Raw genomic sequence first — 19,309 nt, 5'->3', positions numbered from 1 at the left:
CAGTTTTTTTTTTAACTGGTTATAAAAGGAAGACTCCACCCTGTGAGGAGGCAGCTCGTGGCTGGATTTGTCAAGTTGATTTCATGCCACTGCGTGATTTAATGGGATGACGCAGTTTAGCTGAAGGGTGAAGTTTTATCAAATGCCAAAAGTTTAAAAGATCATTGCCAGCAGGTTCTTGAAATACTGCTAGTTCCGAAATCAGTGGAGAGTGAAGATCGAAGATCGAGGAGGATCTACTTCGACGGTGAAACGGGTTCGACCTTATTTAATCCTTATTCGAAAGGATTTCGTGGACTGTTCACGTGTTAATCTCTGCGGGAAAGCAGGAGATTGAGGACAGTGCGATAAAGGAAAGGTCAGTGCCTTTAAGCCGTTCCGTTTTGTAAATTCGTCGTGGGAGAAGTTCGACATCGGGTATCGAAGTGAAGCGACGTGAAAGAAAATTTAAATAGTCTTATAAAGTCTCTCCTTTTAGCTGAACTGTGAGCATATCGAACTTTTGGCAATACTACTTTAAAGAACTCTTTTTGCAATATCGCTTTAACAGCTGTTTCCGGTTACGTTAGTGTTTGGTTACTTTTGGGGGGTTTGTTTTCTGTGTTTAATAAACGTGTTATTTGTTATACAGAACCCCTTGCCGAACTCATATATTCATTGTTGCCGGAATATGTAACAGGATGACATCAGCTTTTCTGTCAATGCAGAAGCATCTCACCCACTTCCACGTAGCAAATCAGTGGTCAGCACTTTACACCACTTAATATCTTTGAATCCAAACCCCAGCTCCTGAAGGGAAAAAGGTAGGTCATCAGGCATCGTGAATAAATTATTGAGATTTATTTCTCGTCAGCTGAGGAATACTATGTTACCCTGCAGACTTTGTATGAATTGAACGAGCTGGTCTTTGTGCAACAGATGTCAAGTCTGATCTCTAATTGCGACTAATACGTATCCGTGGAGGGAAATCCCCATAACTGGACAACTGTAAATCCTGCATTGGACTCAGCCGACGGCCCCTGTGCTCCACCATAGACTTTCCATAGAGTCCAAAAAGAGAGAGTGACATTCCACAGATCTTCCCAGTTCACAAGCTGGGAAATCCCCTGGCTAAATTCATCTCAGATTTACTAAGTACAAACTAAGTTAATAGACATGTTTATACCATTTAGAAGACATTTGGACATGTGCATTGATTAGAAAGGTTTAGAGGGTCATTGAGGGCAAATAAGAAGCTCATTCAGGTAACTTGCTCAGAGTGGATGTGTTTGGCTGAAGTGCCTGTTTTCTGTGCAGTATATTTCTCCAAATCTATTTTATTAAGTAGTTCAGATTATTTTCTTTTTGTAATAGTGGACATGTGTTTTCAGCCGATGAATCTTTAACACTGAGTTTGTGGAAAAAGCTCCTCACTGATTGCCGATGTCAGCAGAGCAGCAGCTCGCTCTGGAACTGGCCCTGTGCTCTTCGAGTCCAGCTGATGTGCAGTCAGCTGGCAAACCAGTGCAGAGGATCAATTGTCAAACTGATCTACAGTCACTAGTGCTTCCAGCTCCCCTGTGAGCTGACTCCGTTATCGAGTGTGACTTTATATATAGTAAGCAGCACTCAGCTTTCGGGCTTAATACTGAATTAACCCCATGGACTGGCGTTATGAAGTGTCTGTGGGCCAAGATGGGAACATACCCAGATGAATTGTCTTAGGCCATGCTGAGCAGGTTCTCCAGAGAACAATTGTAGTAAGAGGACAGCTTGCATAATGTAGATTTTGAGTGAATGATGAGTGATAATCGCAAACACTTTAGAATCTCAGTGTTTCCTGTGGGACTACTAAACCTGTTCCACTATCCAGCAGATATCAGAGGCTGGTCACTGTCTGAACTTGATAGATTCATGGTGTTCTTTGCCTTACATCCACATCAGGTTTAAAAATGTTACTGGTGTTTATCTGCTGCACCTATATTTCCAGTACGCTCATCGCTACCCTTTCAGTGACAGATCTGAATGCCACTCGTATTGACCCAGACATTTACATTCGGACCTAAAATATCCTCTTCTACACCTCACCAATTGTTCACTTACATCGAAACAGTGCATCGTATTCCAATATATTTTATGTGCAGTCATAAAAAGTACAAATTGATCAATGTATATTTCACCCTTTGTGTGTTCTACTGGTGCCTGTCGACCATGTGGCCTTGCTTATCTTGTTGCTGCTCAGTTCTGTTATTCAGCTGATGGAAGACTGACGTATCATAGAGGGAGAAAGATGAACTTAGAGAAATGGAGACTGCAAGAACTGCTTCTGTTCTCAGCCATTCTCCATGACAACAAGAATTCTGGACTGGCTGGTTGACAGGACACGCTCAAGGAACAAAGACAGAATGAATGTTAACAACGTTTGAGGGCAGCATTAGTGAAATAACAAAGTTGAATTTGTTCAGGTCTCGTACCACACATCCGCCAATCTCTTTGACACCCACAATCTTTAGGAATTAAATGCTGGAGCATCAGGTCTACGACTGCCAGACTGGGTAACAGCTTCTTCCCTCAGGCTGAGAACCTAATAAATATCCTCGCACCACCAAGGTCTCATCACGAGCAATGTGAGCTGTTTATTGTTTACTGTTTACTCTTTACAATTCACCCGTGCTGCCCACTGCATGTATTGTGAATTTTATTTTAGCCATTTATTTGTGATAATGGTGTGTTTTATGTGCTGTGCTTTGTGGGTATATGTTTTCTGAGTGCACCATGGTTTGGAGGAACATTTCTTTATTTGGTTGTCTGTACAGAGGAACAGAGGGTCCAAGTCCATAAGACACTCAAAGCTGCTGTTCAGTTTGACTGTGGTTGATGAGACATACGGTGCATTGGCCTTCACCAACTGTGGGATTGAGATCAAGAGCCGAGAGGTTAATATTGCAGCTATATAGTACGCCTGTCAGACCCCACTTGGAATACTGTGCCCAGTTCTGGTCGCTGCACAAAAGGAAGAATGTGGAGACTACAGAGAGAGTGCAGAGGAGATTTACGAGGATGGTCCCGGTAGTGAGGAGCATGCCCATTGAGAATAGATTGAATGATCTTGTCCTTTTCTTCTCAGAGCAACGAAGGATGAGTGGTGACATAATAGAGGTGTATAAGATGATCAGGGGCTTAGTTTGTGCAGATAGTCAGAGGTCTTATACAAGGCTGAAAAGGCTAATGTGTGAGGGCACATTTTGAAGGTGTTTGGAAGTAGATACAGAGGAGATGTCAGGGGTAAGTATTTTAAGCAGTGAGTGATGAGTTTGTGGAATGGTGCAGGAGGATACAATAGGGTATTTGAAGAGACTCCTGGGATGGAACATGGAGTTTAGAAAAAATAGAGGGCTATGTGTAATCCGGGGTAAATTATAAATTCAAAAAAATGTTCTGTAAACCATTGTGGGCCAAAGGACCTGCATTGTGCTGGAAGTTTTCCATGTTCTATGTTCTAAATGCTCTTCATATTACAAGACATTCAATCCTCGGTTTTATATTCTGATTCTCTTGAAATAAAATTTTACACGGCATTTACCTTCCTGACCACAGAATCAACCTACAAATTAAGTTTTCAAATGCTGCACAGGAATCCCAAATGCTTTTGCACTTCAGATTTTTATGTTTTATTTCCATTTAGAAAGCAGTAAAACCTTCATTTCTTCTAACAAAGTTTACAACCATAAACCTCTCAACATTGGATTCATCTGCCACTTATTTGACCATTCCCTTAATGTGTCGAATTCTTCTGTATCTTCCCTATTCTTTCAAATCTACCTGCCGATTCACTTATCTTTGTATCGTCTGCAAACTTTGCAACAAGGCCATCAATTCCATCAGGTCCATCAATCCCATCACTCAAATCATTCTCATATAATAATAAAAAAAAATTGGTCACAACACAAACCCATGAGGAACACCAATAGTCAGGGTAATGAATCAGAAAAGGATCCCATTCTCCCCGCTCTTTTCCTCCTGCCAATCAGCACTTCTTGAATCCGTGCTGGTATCTTTTCTATAATACCATGGGTTTATAGTTTGTTATAGTGTTATAGTGTTACAGTGTGGCAGCTTGTGAAAAGCCTTCTGAAAATCTATGTCCACAACATCAACGTATCTACATCGACACAACATCAACATATTTGCGTATCTTATTTTTTTTCTTTCTTCAAAGAATTCCAACAGATTAGTCAGGCAAGGTTTTCTCAAGGAAACCATGCCTCTGACAAGCTATTCGTGCCTTCCAGAATCTCTAAACCACATCCTTTACAATCAACTCCAACATCGTCCCTACCACTAAAGTCTGATTACCTAGCCCCTTGTTTCCTATCTTCTGCCTTTCACATTTCTCAAAGAGTGGGGCGACTGGGACGTTCCGGAGTTTGGAGAACAATTCCAGTCCCATCATGCTCGGAGTCTCTTTACATCCACTGAGTGGAAAGCTTGGGATATTCCCGACTGATCGAGTTTCTTTTCACGGTTCAAAGACCGATAGGCTTGGGAATTGATCATTACAAATTGTCCTGTGATTACACAGCTTGTACCTTGGTTTACTAGGTGGCGCAACTTGAGGGGATGGAAGTCCTTGTTCCATCTTGCATCTCAATAAATAAGTAAATAATAGATTTGGGGCATCACATCTGAACTGCGGAGGAATTTTGGGTGGGAGAAAAAAAATGATCAGTGGTCCTGGTCCAGGTGAGTCCAGCAAATAGGATAACCACTGAAAAGTGACTGCTAAGCAGCTAAGAAATAAATATAGGAATCAGAATCAAAAGGTTAATATACTCTGCATTGTTATGTAAAGTGCGTGCGCTTGTTACAGGATCAATTAGATTAGGGAGTTAAAAGTGTGCCTCAAAGACTGGAGGAAGATTGCTGATATTCATGATACTTTGGTCCCACTTTTGGGGAGGAATGGAGATGATTTGATTGGACAGGGTACAGCTGAATCATGCTCGGACTGAGGTCCTGACAAGTCACATAACTACGGCTATAGACAGTCTTTCACTAAATTGCAGGGAAATGGGTTCAACAGATTGGAAATGTTATGGATGATGTTTAAGTGTATCTTGTTTCTCACTTCTTCTGGCAGCAATAGTGTTAACTTTGATGTCTAAATATGTGGACTTGATCCCAGGGACAGTGAGGACATACGACCCCCAACTGACGACACTGAGTCAGGACCTATTTGTTCATGGTCACCTTCAATTGATTATTCTTGGCAAACTTGTTTATCCAAATAGAAGCTATTTACATAGAGCTTGATAAGGGTAGGCAGTGCATGTATCTACATTGATTTTACTCAGGCGCTGGGCAAAGTCTTTTTGGATGGTAATCCGGAAAATTCAGATGCATGTGGTTGGCAGGGAATTGGATGTTTGGAGTCAGTACTGGCTTTCGCATAAGAGACAGGAGGAGTGGTTGAAGGAAAACATTGGAGCTGGAGGTCTTCGATTAGTGGAGTTTCACAGCGATCTATTATGGGACCTCTGCTGCTTGTAATGTCTCCAGATGTCCTGGATGAAAATGTAGATGGATTCGTTAGTAAATTAGCAGATGATACCAGGATTGACGGAGCTGTGGATAGTACAAGGGAGTGGCAATGAATACAACAAAATATAGATCAGTTGCAGATATAGGCTGAGAAATGGCAGATGGAATTTGACCCAGAGAAATGTGAGGAACTGCAACTCTGCAGGGCAAATGCAAAGAGACAGAGTGTTTTAGAGTGTTGCTGAGCAGAGATCATGGCATCCCCATTCATTGCTAGTTGAATGTAGCTACACAGGTTGATATGTTGCTTCCGAGAAGCTTACAGAATGCTTTCATTTATTTGTCGAGGTACTGAGTTCAAAATTCATGTTCCAACTTGGTAAAACTCTCGTTGGGCCACGTCAGCATCACTGCATAAAGTTCTGGTGGCCCCACACTTGGAAGGATGTGGAGGCTCTGTAGAGGGTGCAGAATATGTTTACCAGGATGCTGCCTCAGTTAAAGGGTGTGTACTATCACAAGAGGGGTAATAAAATAGTTGTTTTCACTGCAACTCCAGAGACTGAGAGGTGATCTGATGCAGGAAGATGGAGGGATTTGGACATGGTGTAGGTAGGAGGGATTAGTGGGTTTGGTTTACCAATGACGGACTGGGCCATATTTACTACTACTGACAGGCTTTTCCGTACAATGGCATTGATGCTTCCATATCAGGCCACGAGAAAACCAGTCAATATACTCTCTAACATACAACTGTGGAAACTTGTAAATGTTTCAGCTAACATGTCAAATTTTGTCAAGCTTCCAAGAAAGTATAGCGTTTTTGGTGACATTCAAAATCTACTCAAATTTCTATTGAAATATAGCCGCCGAAATACCTTCTTTACAACAGCATAAATATGTTGGGTCCAGGTTATGTCCTCGAATATTTTCACACCCAGGAACCTAGCTCCCTCATTTAATTTCTGATCCCTCCATGAGGATTGGCGTGTGTTATTCTCTCAACTATTTTCTGTCACCTGTCCTCATACCTGAACCCTTTTCAGTGCAACAGCACTCCAGAAAGCATGCTGTGGAATTCTTCCATGGGCAACAAAGTCAATAGTCTGAGATAACGGAGCTGCAAGCTGAATTCTCTGTTCTTTGTTTCTTGTCAATTCACAGGAAAATATGTGCGAAAGTCTGAGATGCATATTCCCACATAGCTGTCCAGAACACAGCAGGTAACCGTTTGGTAAGTAAAGATCTGTTAAGAGCTCGTAAGAACAATGCATTCCAGTCATCCACAACTCTCTGAGTCAAAGGCCTACCTCTCATGTGCCCCTTGAACCCATGCCTTCTCACTCTAGATGCCTGCCCTTTGGTATTTGACATTTCAACCACGGGAAACAGATACTCCCTGTCTAATCTATCTGTGCCTCTTTTAATCTTATAAACTTTTATCTGATCCCGCCTCAGTCTCTGGTGTTCCAGAGAAAACATTTCAGCTTCCTTTCCAATTGTATCCAGTCTCAATTGTAAGCCAAGCTGATGCTAAGGAAATACACCTCCAGAAATATGATTTTGATTTCTGCAATGAGTATGTGTGTGTATGGCAAATATCCATCAGCATTTCCTGGTGAATGATTCAGAGCACACGACTAATAAGAGGATGTTCATCATGACATTGGAGTTGTTTCCTTCTGTGTAATAAAGTACTTCAATTTGCTGCATCCGACTACCACTTCTGAGCTGTTATAATTTGAAAATGAAAAATGCTAAAAGTCCAAGTGCAACTATTTTATTTATATTTTCTGCCAATTACACTACTGACAGTTAGGGCAGAAATAAATGTCTTCCTTCTCTGGCCGTGGTCAGGGCTTTCTTCACCATGTCAGTAGCTTCCTCTTGGGTTTCAGTGCAGTCCAGTACACATCCCACGTGGAGACTGAGGAGAAGCCTTACACTCAGATCTAGAATAATTCTTCATTGCTGTTTCTGGAGCAGTTTGGTCTTACCAGTCAGAGTTGTTATTCCTTGGCTGAACGCCCAGACCCGTGGACCTCTCTTAGCCTGGCCTTTACTTATTGACCTATTTGGTACGGCTGATACTGCCGAGAGCCAAAGCGGAAGCCCCTGTCTCCAGACAACATAGAACTCAGGGTCATTGAGGCACAATGGCCTCCAAACCTAAAGCTTGTGGTCCTCTTTCAGGCCTTTATTTTTTGCTATCCCTTATTTTAAGCATTGGCACAATTTAACATTCATCATAAACCACTTCCTCCTGTATCCAAACCTTTATGAATCAGGTTTTCTATCCGATTCAATGTTAAATGTTTATTTTATTCCATGTTTATGGCTCCAAGCTTTCAGTAACAAATGAATATTGCTGACCTTGTATTGTAGATTGGGAATTGCACAGAGGGCCAGGATCACCTATAGTCTGGATGGTGACAATCTTCAATCTTCCATGACTCTTCAGTCAGTGATAAAAGGATGCTTTAGTTGTGTCAAAATAATTCGTCATCGGCTAAGCACTATCTCTGAGCTTAGTCTATTTATTTACTCTTTGAATAATTCACGTCTTCCTGTTGGAATTCTTTGAGGAGAATACAAGTAGGATAGATAAATGGGATGCAGCGGATTTTGTTTATCTGGATGTTAGGAAGGCCTTTGACAAGTTACCACACAGATGGCTGATTACCAAAGTAAGAGCCCACGATATTACTAGAATGTTATTAACATTGTTAGGTCATTGGCTGATTGGTAAGAGGCAGCAATTGGGAATAAAATGCTCCTTTTCCAGCTACCTGCCAGTGGCCAGTGGTGTTCCACAGTGGTCGGTGTTGGGATCACTTCTTTTTTTTGCTGTATATAATGACTTATATGATAGAATAGATGGCTGTGTTGCCAAGTTTCAGATGTTAGAAAGATTCGTGGAAGGGCATGTAGTGTTGAGGAAACAGGTAGAATAGGAACATACAGAACACAGAATTGCAACAGCACAATACAGGCTCCTTGGTCCACAAAGCTGTGTCAAATATGTCCTTTCTTTAGAACTTTTGCATTATGCCGAAGACCTTTTGCTTTATATTTCTAATGTTAAGACTTCATTACCTTTCGTACTTCCTTCATTCTCCTGTTTTTGCTAGTTTTCAGGACAAAATAAATTTTCATAAGAATGAACATTTTCCTTTGAATAATTTGGTATCAATTAATAGCAACCTTACTTTTAAAATTGTAAGAAATCAATGTAAACACAAGGAAATCTGCAGATGCTGCTAATTCGAGAAACACACACAAGATGAAGGTGGAACGCAGCAGGCCAGGCAGCATTTATGGAAAGAAGCATTGTCGATGTTTCGGGCCGAGACCATTCGTCAGGACTAACTGAAAGAAAAGACAAAGATTTGAAAATAGGAGGTGGAGGGGGAAACGCAAAAATATAAGAAAAGACCTGAGCGGGTGGGTTGAAGCAAAAAGCTAGAGAGTTGATTGGCACAAGGGATACAGGGCTGGAGAAGGGAAAGGAACATGGGACGGGAGGCCTAGGGAGAAAGAAAGGTGGAGAGGAACACCAGAGTGAGATGGAGAACAGGCAGCATGATGGACAGAGAGAGAACAGAAAGTGGCGGGGGGGGGGAATCACTAAATCAGGGATGGGGTAAGAAGGCGAGGGGTATTAACGAAAGTTAGAGAAGTCAATGTTCATGCCATCAAGTTGGATGCTGCCCAGACGGTATATAGAAAAAGGAAGACATCTCCTTCGTCCTGGAATGAAAAGCCTCATCCCAAGAGCAGATGCGGCGGAGACGCAGGAATTGCGAAGAGGGGATGACATTTTTGCAAGAGACATGGTGGGAATTCAAATAGTCCAGGTAGCTGTGAGATTCAGTCGGCTTATAGAAGATATTTGTAGATAAGCCGTCTCCAGAGATGGAGACAGGAAGATCAAGAAAGGGGAGGGAGGTGTCGGAAATGGACCAGGTAAATTTGAGAACAGGATGGAAGTTGGAGGGAAAGTTAATGAAATCAACGTGTTCAGCATGCGTGCAGAAAGCAGCACCAATGCAGTCGTCGATGTAGCGAAGGAAAAGAGGGGGGCAGATACTCGTATAGGCTTGGAACATGGACTGCTCCACAAAGCCAACAGAAATGCTGACGTAGATGGGACCCATGCGGGTGCCCCTGCCTGCACCTTTGGTATGGAGGAAGTGGGAGGAGCCAAAGGATAAATTATTGAGAGTGAGAACGAATTCATCTAGACAGAGGTGAGTGGTGATAGACGGGAATTGGTTTGGTCTGGAATCCAAAAATAATTGGAGAGCTTTAAGACCTTCTTGGTGGGGGATGGAGGTATATAGGGACTGCACGTCTATGGTGAAAATAATGCAGTGGGGGGCAATAGAACTAAAAATCACTGAAAAAATTCAGAACATGAGAAGTGTCACGAACATAGGTGGGAAGGGATTGAACAAGGTTGGATAAAACAGTGTCAGGATACGCAGAAATGAGTCCGGTGGGGCAGAAGCAAGCTGAGACAATAGGTCTACCTGGACAGGCAGGTTTGTGGATCTTGTGCAGGAGGCTGAGACGGGAAGTACGGGGTGTGGGAACTATGAGATTGGTGGCAGGGGATGGGAGCTCCCCTGAGCTGACAAGGTTGGTGATGGTGTGGGAGACAGTGGCCTGGTACTCCTTAGTAGGGTCATGATCGAGGCGTAAGTAAGAGGAGGTATCAGTGAGTTGTCGCTGTGCCTCGGCCATGTAGAGGTCGGTACACTAGGCCACAACAGCGCCCCCTTATCAGCGGGTTTGATATTGAGTTTGGGGTTGGTGCGGAGGGAGTGGAGAGCAGAGCGTTCGGAAGAAGTGAGGTTGGAAGTGGAACAAGGTGCGGTGAAGTCCAGATGGTTGATGTTCCGTCAGCAGCTAGCAATAAAGAGATCCAGAGCAGGCAGAAGACCAGAGCGGGGTGTCCATGAAGAGGAGTTTGGTTGAAGACGGGTCATCGGTGGGGGTGGGAGAGTCCTTGCCGAAGAATTAGGCTCGTAGACGGAGCCGGCGGAAGAAAAGTTCAGCATCATGGCGTACGTCGAACTCGCTGAGGTGTGGGCGAAGGAGCACAAAGATGAGGTCTTTACTGAGGACAGAGCACTCTGCCTCAGAGAGTTGAATGTCGGAGGGGATGGTAAATACCCGGCACGGGTGAGAGATAAGATCACAGGGGAGAGGCTGGTGAAGTCGGTGGAGAGGGAAGGATTAGGGTGAGAGGAAGTTGGAGCCTCTGAGGGTCCAGGAGCTGACGATGGGATTGAGGGAGAGGAGTTTGCAGAGTGGTGCTTGGGGAAGGTCAGACAGGAGTCACAACCGCAGCACGTGAAGACCCGGCCTGGTGTTCAATGCTGGAGTCACAGTTGGGGTCTGCGCAATCGCGTTGAAGGTGTCCATGGTCGTTGGAACTGGCATTGATGATGCTGGAGTCCGGGTTTTGAATATGCCCTGGGTTATTGTGGCAGCCGATATCGACGGCGGGGCCATTCCATGGTCGTTGGAACCAGTATTGATGGTGCTGGAGTCCGGGTATGAGAGAGTGTGAGATATTTGAGAGAGGCATGGTTTTCAAGGGACATTGGAAGATTATTTCGAAAAAGAGAAAGGTCTATAATAAATATAGGCAGCATGGTGTAAATGACGTGTTTGAGGAATATAAAGAATATAAGTAAATCTTAAGGAAGAAAATAGAAAAGCTAAAAGAAGATACGAGGTTGCTTTGGCAAGTCTGGTGAAAATAAATCCTCAAGGTTTCTACAGTTATATCAATAGCAAAAGGATAGTAAGGGATAAAATTGGTCCCTTAGAAAATCAGAGTGGACAGCTATATGTGGAGCCAAAAGAGATGGGGTCGATTTTGAACAATTTATTTTCTTCGGTATTCAATAAGGAGAAGGATATTGTATCATGTAAGATAAGGGAAACAAGTATGGTAGTTGTGGAAACAATGATGACTAAAAAAGAGGAAGTACTGGCGCTTTTAACGAATATAAAATGGCAAAAGCCTTCGGGTCCTGACAGGATTTCCTCTAGGACCTTGAGGGAAGTTATTGTAGATACAGCTAGGGCAGTGACAGAAATATTTCAAATGTCATTAGAGACGGTCATCCCTACTTCGAGGCACACCCCTAATTCTGCGACACCTCTGGTGCCTGACTGCATCGGTCTCGACCATTGCTCTGGATTCATCAGCTGCGTGGAGAGCATTCACCCCTGCATGGGCAACAGCTTGCTTTATGTATCGTACTACCCTGACTTGCATATTGACTTTCATCCGCGAAGGTACAATATCCATGGTCGAACCTGACCAGCGGAGGGCCATCAACAGCATGTCTGACTATGGCCCCCTCTCCTGCTGCGATGAGGCCAAGTATATGTTGAATGAGCAACGACTCATATTCCGATTGTGTAGCCTCCAATCTCGACGGCATGAACATTGATTTCTTCAAATTCAAGAAATGAATATCCTGTGCTTCTTCCGCCCACTCCACCTCAGCGTTCCTTCGGATCCCCCCGCCCCATTCTGGTGGCTTTTTACTCCTTCACTTCCCCTCACGCACCGCCATGACCTCCTCATCAATTCTGTCTGGCTCTCCATCTCTTTTGTGTAATCCCGTGGTCCTGCGTCTCTCCTGTTAGATTCCTTTCTCTTCATCTCTTTGCCTTTTCTGCCTGTCACTCAGCTCTTCACATAATCGTTCCTCCAGAAACCAGACCCCTCCCGCACTCACTTGTCCTTCTACTCCTCCCCCATCACCTAATTCTGGCTTTTGTCTCTTTCTCTTTAATCAGAATGAAGGTTCCCAGCCCGAGCTGTCGACTGGTTGCTGAGTTCCTCCAACATTCTCTGTGTGTTTGCTTCTGTTTGTTTATTGATTAAAATAATCAGACTGGTTCAGTGGAAGAGGAATTTGTGGAATGGTCAGAGACAGTTTCATACAGTAGTTTATTTACCCAGGAACATGCCATTTCAGTTGTAATCTGTGTAAAGAGGTGGTATTACAGAGAGTTCTTGCGGTGAAGGATCCTGAATATGAGCAGTGGCAGATGTTTAAGGAGAAGGTTCGTTAGAGCCGACATTTATCCCGATCAGACAGAGGAATCACAGGGAGCAAACAACAGTCTGTGGTTAAAAGAGTTCAAGGTAAATATTAACTCAGAGAACAAACAAAGAGGCAACGACAGGGTGGACAAAACAGTCGGGATTTTTCCAGTAACTCATGATGCGACAAAAGATAAAAATATCAAGGAAAAACAGATTAGTTAACTCAATAATTTCCATTAGTGTTTTCAGTGGGGACACAGCAAACATCCTACAGATATCTAACGGTGACATTTCAATGCTGTGCCATAATGTGTAGCAATCACCATCAGGGGTGATAAACTAATGGGACTAAAAGCAAAAATATCCAGTTCCCAACGACCTGCACCAGACGGTTTCACAGGAAGGCTGGAGAGAAAGTAGAGACATTGGAATCTGTCAAAAATCACTGTTACAGAAAGGTCCCAGTGGAGCTGAAAACCATTGCTGAAGGGTGGAAGAGAAAGGAAAACAAAGTAGGTAACTGTACTGGAGTCTATAATCTGTGAAGAAATGACAAGTCATTTAGAAAAGTTTAATGTCATTGAACTAAACCAAGAGGGTTTACAGTCAGATTCACACAGCACAGAAACAAGTCTTCAGCTCAAATGGTCCACACTGACCAAAATTCCCATCTGAGCTTCTGGTCTGTAACCGCCTCACAACGATATTATGAACAATGTTATCCTCCGTCCTTGTCCCATTTCCCACCTTCTGACCCATATCCTTCAAAACCTTTCCTTCCCATTAGCCTGTCCGAGTACTGCTTCGATGTACCTCATTCAACCACTCCCCCAGTAGCTCATTCCATTTGCTGTCCAGCCTGTGCTTGGAAATGTTGCCCTTCAGGTTCCTATTAGATCTCCTCTTACACCAATGCCTTCCGGTTCCTGATTCCCCAACACTGGCAGAAAGACTGTTTTATTCGACCCACACTGCAATACACCTCTGCAATACCAGCACTCATTCTCTGACATTCCAGGGAAAATTGTCCAAAACACCTTTCACAATTCAGTCCTTTGAGATCCAGTCACATCCCAGTAAATCTCCTCTGCACTCTTTCCAGCTGATTGGTGTCTGTCATACAGCAGGGCGACCTGAACTAAACACTATTTGCAAAATGCGGCGAAACCAACGTGGTGTGCATCTGCACCATTTCTTCCCAGCTTCTATATTCGGTGCCCTGACTGAAGGACAGTGTTCCAAACCCCTCTTCACCACCCTGTCCATCTGGAACCTGGTCTTGGACCCTGTAACCTGGGTTACTGAATATTAAAACAAGACACAGAAAATGCTGGAGGAACACAGCAGGCCAGGCAGCATCTATTAGGAGAAGCACTGTCGACGTTTCGGGCCGAGACCCTTCACCCCACACTCAGGTTGGAGGAATAACACCTTTTATACCAGCTGGTTAGCCTCCAACCTGATGGCATGAACATTGACTTCTCTAACTTCCGTTAATGCACCTTCTTACCCCATCCCTGACATATTTAGTTTTTTTCCCCTTTCTCCCTTTATTTTTTCTTTCTCTCTCTGCGCATCACTCTGCCTGTTCTCCATCTCCCTCTGGTGCTCCCCTCCCCTTTTCCTTCTCACTCGGCATCCCGTCCCATGATCCTTTCCCTTCTCGAGCTCTGTAACCCTTTTACCAATCACCTCTCTGGCTCTCAGCTTCACCCCACCCCCTCCGGTCTTCTCCTGACATTTTGAATTCCCCCCCACTTTCAAATCTCTTACTATCTTTCCGTTCAGTTAGTCCTGACGAAGGGTCTCGGCCCGAAACTTCGACAGCCCTTCTCCCTATAGATGCTGCCTCGCCTGTTGCGTTCCACCAGCATTTTGTGTGATACCAGAGTTTTGAGACTTTATAGGGGAAGTTGGAGAAGTGTGTCTTTGTACTTTCAGGGGCATTTACCACATGTAAGGCAAGTGCACAAGACAAGAGCTCTGTGCTGGGAAGGAAGTGTGTTAATATTGATTGAAGTCAGGTTATCATACTGAGACAGAATAACGTGTAAGGAGGATATAATTGGTGGAGTTTTCCAGGGATCATCAATGACTTATTGATATTAATGACCCGATGAAAGGGCAGAATGTGCGGAATCCACGGTGTCAATGATGGGGAACGTGATGAGGGGACGTGTTGTGTTTGAACATCTGGTCTCTCCAACAAGACATGGGGAAGCTGGTGAGAAGAATACTTGGTAAATGAAGCTTAATGTGGTAAAGTGTGATGGCATGCAGAGAAGCAGGAGGAAACAAAAGTCAGACAATTATTTATGTAGAGATAAATTGTCAATGAGAGAAATAGAGAGGCGTCAATGTGTTCTCCTGCACAACGAAGTAGAGATGGGTGTAGTGAGTGGTTCATAAAATCATATATGACCAAGGTTCAGAGGTGAATGGTTCATTGATATTTATTGCTGTAGAGAAATAGAGAGGTTTTGTTACAGTGTCAGACAAATGCACAATGATGGATTTTGCAAAGTTAAAGCAGGTTATGAGACAGACAGAGAATAATAGGTTCCTGAGGATTGTTGACGAAAAGAAAGATTTGGGGTACAGGTACATAATTTCATGAAGGTGCCAACACAGGTAGACAAGGTTGTGAAGAAGGTGCACGTCATGCTTGCCTTCATCGGCAAAAGGCTTTGAGAGGAGCTGGGATATCATATTACAGTTGTACAAATCAATAATGAAACCACACCAGGAGTACCCTGTGCAGTTCTGGTCACCACGAGAGGAAGGATGTGGTTCAGCTGAAACGATGCAAAAATGATTCACAGGAATGTTACATGGACCGCGGGATTCAGTTACAAGGAAAGATCATACTGACTTGGACTGTTTTCCACGAAGTGAAGGAGGCTGACAGGTGAAATGGTAGAACTTTATAAAACTAAGAGAGGCGTAGACAAGCAGAATCACTTACCCAGGGTGCAAGTATCAAATATGACAAGGTGCAGCTTTAAAATGCCAGGGTGAGTACTTAAAGGTGGGCATTAGTGGAGGTAAGATTAGTGTCTCCGTAAAAAGGGAGGGTGGGGAATAAATCGATCAGGGATGGGCTAAGAAAGGGAGGAAGTTTATTAACGGGTTTGAAAAAATCTATGTTCATTCCATCAGGTTGGAGGCTACCCAGACGGAATATGCGGTGTTGTTCCTCTAACCTGAGTGTGGCTTCATCGTGCCAGTAGAGGAGTCGTGGATAGACATATCAGAATGGGAATGGGACGCGGAATTAAAATATGGGGCCACTAGGAGGTGCTGCTTTCTCTGGCTTTTCATGTCTATCCACGGTCCCAGAACAGGAACACTGCAATCCAGTAACGTTGCTCAGTCTCCTTCATCCTTCAACGCTGGCAGATGGTATCTATTTGGTACTACATATGCCGAATTGTAATAACCCCTTGACAGCGTTTGTTCAGCCTGCCAGCCGAATCTGTAACTGCCATCAGCAGAAGTTGTGATATTACTGGTGACATAGCTATTGTCCGTACAGTTAGCTAAATCTGATCCCATTACCCCGTAGATGCAATAACGGACTTCACACTCATTCTCGTGAAGTTGTTTCAGAGATTAGGATTCGTGCAGTCCATTATAAGAAATTTAATGTCAGCGTTCAAAACAGTTCCATTGGCAAGAGTAATTTCTCTGGGCAGTTCAGACCAGTGCTCCCTTCACAGATCTAACATTGCTACTAAAGTAAAACACAGACTCAATCTTGCCCAAACCTCAGCACCTGCAACTGGCTTTCGCACGGTGCTGACACCGATCGAAGCTTGTGTCTTCCTTGCTCTCAGCAAAGGATCGGCTATCTCGCCTCGGTTCAGCCACATCGAATTGTCTTCAATTCCAAAAGGAAGTTACAGACTATAACGTACGATGGTCTACACACACAAATTGCTTGAAGAACTCAGCAGGCCAGACAGCATTAACAGAAGAAGTACTTTTTTTTTCAAAGATGCCGCCTGACCTGCGAAGCTCCTCCAGCATTTTGAGTTTGTTGCTCGAAGTTCGAGCAGCTGTAGATTTCCTCTTGTTTGCCAATTGTGATGATCGTTTGTCAGAAAACGTGTGGTGAAAAAACAGCGCAGAACCTCAGGATACTGACCACCACCCCTTTCTAGTGAAGATGCAAACTATCCCTTTGGTATCGATCACCCCTGCAGAGGTGAAGTCCCAGTGATTGGGTGAATGCAAGTCGGCTTTTTCCATGGGGGTTGGGAGGTACTACAACCAGAGCGCATGAGTTAAGGATGATGGGTGAAAGTTTAAGGAGAACAGGAAAGGAAAATTCTTCACTCAGACGGTTGTGAGAGTGTTGGAACGAGCTGCCAGAATGAGTGTTGCATGCAAGTTTGATTTCAATATTTAAGAGAAGTTCGGATAGATGCGTGCGAACGATCCCTGCGAAAAGCAGAGAGGGGTAGAGAGGGAACGATGTCCTTAGTGGTGGGGTCCTGTTGAAGGTGGCGGAAGTTGCGTAGGATAATATGCTGGTTCCGGAGGCTGGTGTGGTGGTCTGGTGGGGTCAACAACCCATTGTGCTTTTCCCTTAGATAACTTCTTCTCCTCTCCTGCCTAACCCCTCCCTGCTTCCCCTCCCCACCCCTTGATCTTTCCTCTGATTGGTTTTCCGCCATCTTCTTCATAGGGCCCCTGCCCCCTGCTTCTTTAGACCTGACGAAGGTTCTCGACCAGAAACATTGACTGCTTTTTTCAACTGATGCTGCCGGCCCTGCTGAGCTCATCCAGCTTTTTTGTACGTCCGGTAAATGGTTGACTCGTGCATTAGTCTTTACATTAATTCTTACTCATAGACTCAACTCACATCGGTAAAGGCATATTTTTTTGAGGTTTGCAAAATGGCTTTGTGTGGGTGAGATTATAGTTTACAAACCTGATCACATTGTTTATGAAAAATGGTTGATTGATGAAGCCCGGGTTGGATATTGTATTAGTCGAATTTGAAAAGCTTTCAACAAGGCCTCTCATGGTGGTTCGGAGGGAGATTCCCTCTGTGTCTGATCCCGGGAGTGTGTGATGGGACGGTGTGGAGGGAGATTCACTCTGTGTCTGACCCCGGGAGTGTGTGACGGGACGGGGTGGAGAGAGATTCACTCTGTGTCTGACCCCGGGATTGTGTGCTGGGATGGTGTGGAGGGACATTCACTCTGTGTCTGACCCCGGGAGTGTGTGATGGGACGGGGTGGAGGGAGATTCACTCTGTGTCTGACCCCGGGAGTGTGTGATGGGACGGGGTGGAGGGAGATTCACTCTGTGTCTGACCCCGGGAGTGTGTGATGGGACGGGGTGGAGGGAGATTCACTCTGTGTCTGACCCCGGGAGTGTGTGATGGAACGGGGTGGAGGGAGATTCACTCTGTGTCTGACCCCGGGAGTGTGTGATTGGACGGGGTGGAGGGAGATTCACTCTGTGTCTGACCCCGGGAGTGTGTGATGGGAAGGTGTGGAGAGAGATTCACTCTGTGTCTGACACCGGGATTGTGTGATGGGACGGTGTGGAGGGAGATTCACTCTGTGTCTGACCCCGGGATTGTGTGCTGGGATGGTGTGGAGGGAAATTCACTCTGTGTCTGACCCCGGGAGACTGTGATAGGACGGTGTGGAGGGAGATTCACGCTGTGTCTGACCTCGGGATTGTGTGATGGGACGGTGTGGAGGGAGATTCAATCTGTGTCTCACACCGGGAGTGTGCGATGGGACGGTGTGGAGGGAGATTCAGTCTGTGTCTGACCCCGGGAGTTTGTGATGGGACGGCGTGGCGGGAAATTCACTTTGTCTCTGAAACCGGTAGTGTGTGATGGGACGGTGTGGAGGGAGATTTATTCCGTGACTGACAACGAGAGTGTGTGATGGAACGGGGTGGAGGGAGATTCACTCATCGTCTGACCCCGGGAGTTTGTGATGGGAAGGTGTGGAGCGAAATTCACTCCGTGTCTGACCCCTGGAGTGTGTGATGGGACGGTGTGGAGGGAGATTCACTCTGTGTCTGACCCCGGGAGTGTGTGATGGGACGGTGTGGAGGGAAATTCACTTTGTGTCTGACACCGGTAGTGTGTGATGGGACGGGGTGGAGGGAGATTCATTCTGTGTCTGACCACGTTAGTGTGTGATGAAACGGTGTGGAGGGAGATTCACTCTGCGTCTGACACCGGGAGTGTGTGATGGGACGGTGTGGAGGGAGATTCACTCTGTGTCTGACCCCGGGATTGTGTGATGGGACAGTGTGGAGGAAGATTCACTCTGTGTCTGGCCCCGGGAGTGTGTGATGGGACGCTGTGGAGGGGTTAACGATTCAATGACCGACTCCCAGACGGGCAGAGGGAGAATCACTGTTCCTTGTTCCTGAATTCCAGAGCATGCTTGTTCCAAGGACTGGATCAGAAATGAAGACCGGGAAGGGGGGGGGGACGTCACGTGATGACATAAGATCGGGACGCTGGAACCCAGTCCTCCCGTAAAAAAGTTAATAAATTAATGTTTAAGTGAAGAAAAGTTAATTAATACTTTTTTAAGGTTACTTATAAATTACTTTGGATTGTTTTAAGCTATGCCTCATAAACAGAGGGCGAAGAAAACTGCTACCGCGAAGACCGCTCAAGTTGGAACAGAATCAAGGCCTACTTCTACTGAAGAACCGCGGACTCGGGTA

The 19,309-nt window shown here is 44.8% G+C and overlaps 1 long non-coding RNA gene across 2 annotated transcripts in view; it reads left to right on the top strand.

Moving 5' to 3' along the window:
• The first annotated feature begins 75 nt into the window (after window positions 1-75).
• LOC132386131 (uncharacterized) overlaps window positions 76-19,309 on the top strand; it is a 31,811-nt gene continuing 12,577 nt past the window's right edge. Inside the window, exons 1-4 of one of the 2 annotated variants that reach the window (XR_009509409.1) lie at window positions 76-358; window positions 632-803; window positions 6,685-6,754; window positions 12,346-12,697. This is a non-coding gene — a long non-coding RNA (uncharacterized LOC132386131). The remainder of the gene's footprint in view (window positions 359-631; window positions 804-6,684; window positions 6,755-12,345; window positions 12,698-19,309) is intronic. The other variant, XR_009509410.1, reaches the window with a different exon arrangement.

Source organism: Hypanus sabinus, unplaced genomic scaffold (assembly GCF_030144855.1).
Source record: "Hypanus sabinus isolate sHypSab1 unplaced genomic scaffold, sHypSab1.hap1 scaffold_1018, whole genome shotgun sequence".
Lineage (NCBI taxonomy): Eukaryota > Metazoa > Chordata > Chondrichthyes > Myliobatiformes > Dasyatidae > Hypanus > Hypanus sabinus.
Note: the sequence above shows the minus strand (reverse complement) of the source record. Positions and strands in the feature narration are given on the sequence as shown.